We start from the raw sequence: 4,076 nt of genomic DNA, 5'->3' as shown, positions 1-4,076 counted from the left end.
ATATATATATATATAGACATTTACATATATATATAGACAAACACATATATTTACTTTCTTTTTTTTTTTTTAAAGAGAGAGTTTTGCTGTAGGATGCATGCAATCATAGGAGAGACAGAAAGCGAGAAATCACCTCCCAGGGAGATGGCCATAATCCAATCCCTTCTTCTCCATTCTCTCTGGATGTTGGGCACATGCACCCTTTTGTGAGTTTTAAGCAGCTGGGTCTGGAACTTGAACTGCCATTGGCCATGTAGGAGTATAGTGAGAAAACCATTACACCATCTACTGGTCCCAGAGTAATGATATTTATTAAAGTACCTTAGGATTCACTGAGATTAAGGTGGTTTGGGTATCATCAAGTAGTTCACTTTTAGCAGAACTAGAGCTACAGTTCTCATAAATTTTGTGTGTTTTTTCCACATTAGAATGCTATGAATAATTAAAAATTCAAGATTTTCCTCTTTTTGTATTTTTAAATCATGTTTATCTTAAAATAGTTTCATTAATTTTTTTTTAATAAAATTAAGGTCTAGGTGACGTAGTACATTTTAAATAGTAAAGAATAAACAGTTTTACCAATGGCATTTTTTCAATATTATAGCACCACAGAAATCCTTGGGCCATGAGGTAAATGAATTAACATCAAGTAGGTTATTGAAGTTGGAGATGGAAAACCAGAGTTTGACAAAAACTGTAGAGGAACTTAAGAGTACTATGGATTCTGTAGAAGGCAACTCTTCCAAAATCCTGAAAATTGAAAAAGAAAATCAAAGACTAAGTAAAAAGGTAAATAAAAATGTAATGTTTATTGTAATATTTAAAAAATATTTAAAAGTATAAATAAATAGCACGTTTATTTTGTACTTTTTAATGTACCTTTAATGTTATTTTAACTTATTTTAGAAAATTTCAAATATACATAAAAGTGGAGTGAATGAACTCTATATTCATTATTCAGGTTCAATGATTATTAACTTATTTCTGTCCCTGCCTACTCTCCCCACATGTCTAGATGATTTGGAAGAAATTCTAGCTATCTTACCATTTCATCAGTAAATATTTGCATATACTATATAGCTTTTAAAATAAGGAATTGAAAAAAAAAAATTACAAGGACCAGCAGATGGTGTAATGGTTGTGTTGCTGGACCTCCCACATGACCAACCACAGTTTGAGTCCCACAACTGGTGGCTTCAAACTCATGCTGGGTGTATGGTATGGGCGTGCGTGCCCAAAATCCCTAGAGGAAAATGGAGGAGAAGGGATTGTGGCATGGCCATGATCCCTGGGTAGTGGAGGGTGAATGGGCGATTTCTTGCTTTCTGTCTGTCTCTCCAGCAAGTGCACGTGCCCTATTCTCTCAAAAAAAAAAAAAAATTATACTGACATTATTAAACCTTAAAAAACTAACAATTTTTTTTCTTGGGGAGAGGTTTTTGCTATAGGGCATGTGCACTTGCCAGAAAGACAGAGAGAGACAGAGAGATAGAAAGTGAGAAATCACCGCCCCCCCCCCCCTCGGGAGATGGCCACTCAGCAATTCCTTCTCTTTTTTTTGGAGAGGTTTTTGCTATAGGACACGTGTGCTTGCCAGAGAGACAGAAGGCGAGAAATCACTCCCCAGGGGGATGGCCATGCCACAATCCCTCCTCCATGTTCTCCTCTCAGGATCTTCGCACACACGCACGTGCGCCCAGCACGAGTTTAAGCCGCCGGGTCCGGGACTCAAACCGTGCTTGGCTACATGGGAGTCCAGCAACATAGCCATTACACTAACTGCTGGTCTCTGCAATTTCTTCTTCTCCATTCTCCTCTCGGGATCTTGGGCATGCAGGCACACGCACCTGGCATGAGTTTAAGCCATCGGGTCCGGGATTCAAACCGCAATTGACTACATGGGAATCCAGCAACATAGTCATTATGTCAATTGCTGGTCCCCAAAACTAACAATCTGTTAATGACATTGGATTCTTGGTTTATGTTTCACCTTCTCCATTTTTATTATGAACTCTGTTTTTACATTTTATTTTTATCAGAATTCAAATAAGATCAGTATATTCAACTGATAGTTTTTTGTTTTTATTTTAGTCTATAGGTTACCTCTTTTTCCCTAGCACTTTTCTTATTTCTTCTTTTTCTTTTTTTTTAATTGTTAGAGGGCATATGTACTTGCTCAAGAGTGAGAAAGAGAGAGAGGGAACAAAACCCTAAATGGGGCATGTTCATGCCGCAGTTCTTTTTCCTTAGTTTCTCCAATTTACCAGGATTTTGGACATGCATGTACCCACATTCCGTGTGTTTCTCAAGCTGCCCTGGCTGTGATTTGAACTGTAGTTGATCTTGTGGAACCAGGTTTCCAATGCACAGTGCCTAACCACAGCACTATAGGCTGGTCCTCCTTGCATTTTTTTTTTTTCCTTTTTAAAAAAATGGCATAGGGATTTGTACATTCCCAGAGAGACAGAAAGGGAGAAACCATGCCACAGTAGGGTATGATCACACCTCAGTCCCTTCTACATTTCTCTATTCTATCTTGGACTTTGGGCATGCATGTACATGCACCCAGTATATTTTCTAAGCTCCAGAATTTGAACCACAGTCAAACATGTGCAATCAGACTTTTCTCAACCACTAGGTTACCAGGTTTGCCCATTCCTTGTATTTTTTCCTGTTGAAGAAACCAGGTTGGTTGTTTCTGCATAACCTATATATTATAAAATATTCTATATTTTGCTTATTGAATCCTTTATATGTCACTGAACAAGTTATTTTCCCCATTTATATCCTGTTCTTTTCTATGGGCTTAATTAGGTTCAAATTAAGCTTTTGGTAAGAATATTCATAAGAGGTAGGTGTATTTCGGTCAAGGGGCACATGTCTGCTTGTGTCTTTTTGTGATATTAATTGTCATGGAAAAACATTACTTATTAGTGCCATTATTTAACTGAAAGTGAAAAATGCTGATACTCTAATTATATCATCCCTTCATAATTTGGTAGTTGGATTAATTTCTGTAAGTAAAAACTATTTTAAAACTACTGCTTTGGGAAAAAAGGTGTGGGTTATTCACAGGAATAGCTCTTAGGGGGAAAAAAACAAGAAGAATATCTCCTTTCCCTTATTTAGTAGTTTCCAAATAATGAATCGGTTTAGTCACATCCCCTTGAAAAACTCAGTGAGTTTATTTGGTTTAGTGTCATTATAAACTCCTGGATTTAAAAATATTTAAAGTGTTTCTATCCACTGAATTTATTTTTCTTATTGTTACAACTCTAGCTTTTCTTGATTTTATCGTTGTTAACCAGGTTTGAATATGTCATATGATAATAGCAAACTCAATGGTTTAGTATATTTTTAAGTTAATTTGTTATTTTGTGCTTATTAACCACTAACATTATTGTATCTTTAAAATTTGTTATTAAAAATAAATTTATAATCATAAAATATAAATCATTGCTGCAACTTTGTACAGCCCCTTTTATTTTCTGTTTTATTCTTTCCTTTTTAAATTTTAAACCAAGAACCCTATTGATTTATACTTATATTTATACCACTATTCCTTATCCTTTTCTTCATGCTTTTTGTTAACTTTCTCCTTTCTCACTAAAATTTTTTGATTGTATTTAAAATGTTATTTTACAAATCTTATTGATGCCAAGAGAATCTTCCAGTAAGATTTGTGCAATCTTCATGTAGCACATCATTATATAATCATTTATTTAGCCAGTTTTGTCTTTATAGAAATTTGCTCTAAAGGATGTAGAAAATAAGAAAAATATTAGTTATGTTTGTGTATTTTATATAGCTACTAACATTAGCTACTTGAATTCTATACTAGATTTTTAGATTTCATTTGGGTATTAAAAGTGTTTTGACGGGAACCAGCAGTTAGCGTAATGGCTATGTCGCTGGACTCCCACGTAGTCGACCGCGGTTCGTGTCCCGGACCCAGTGGCTTGAGACTCACGCTGGGCGCGTGTGCGTGCGTGCCCAAGATCCCAAGAGGAGAATGGAGGAGAAGGGATTGCGGCGTGACCATCCCCCCTGGGGGGTGATTTCTCGCTTTCTGCCTC

At 36.0% G+C, this 4,076-nt stretch overlaps 1 protein-coding gene across 14 annotated transcripts in view; it reads left to right on the top strand.

The window, feature by feature from the left end:
- Positions 1–4,076, top strand: part of CCDC88A (coiled-coil and HOOK domain protein 88A) — a 157,122-nt gene that overhangs the window by 90,690 nt on the left and 62,356 nt on the right. The gene's annotated exons all lie outside the window — the stretch shown is intronic.

Source organism: Tupaia chinensis, unplaced genomic scaffold, assembly GCF_000334495.1.
Source record: "Tupaia chinensis unplaced genomic scaffold, TupChi_1.0 Scaffold000622_1, whole genome shotgun sequence".
Lineage (NCBI taxonomy): Eukaryota > Metazoa > Chordata > Mammalia > Scandentia > Tupaiidae > Tupaia > Tupaia belangeri.
Note: the sequence above shows the minus strand (reverse complement) of the source record. Positions and strands in the feature narration are given on the sequence as shown.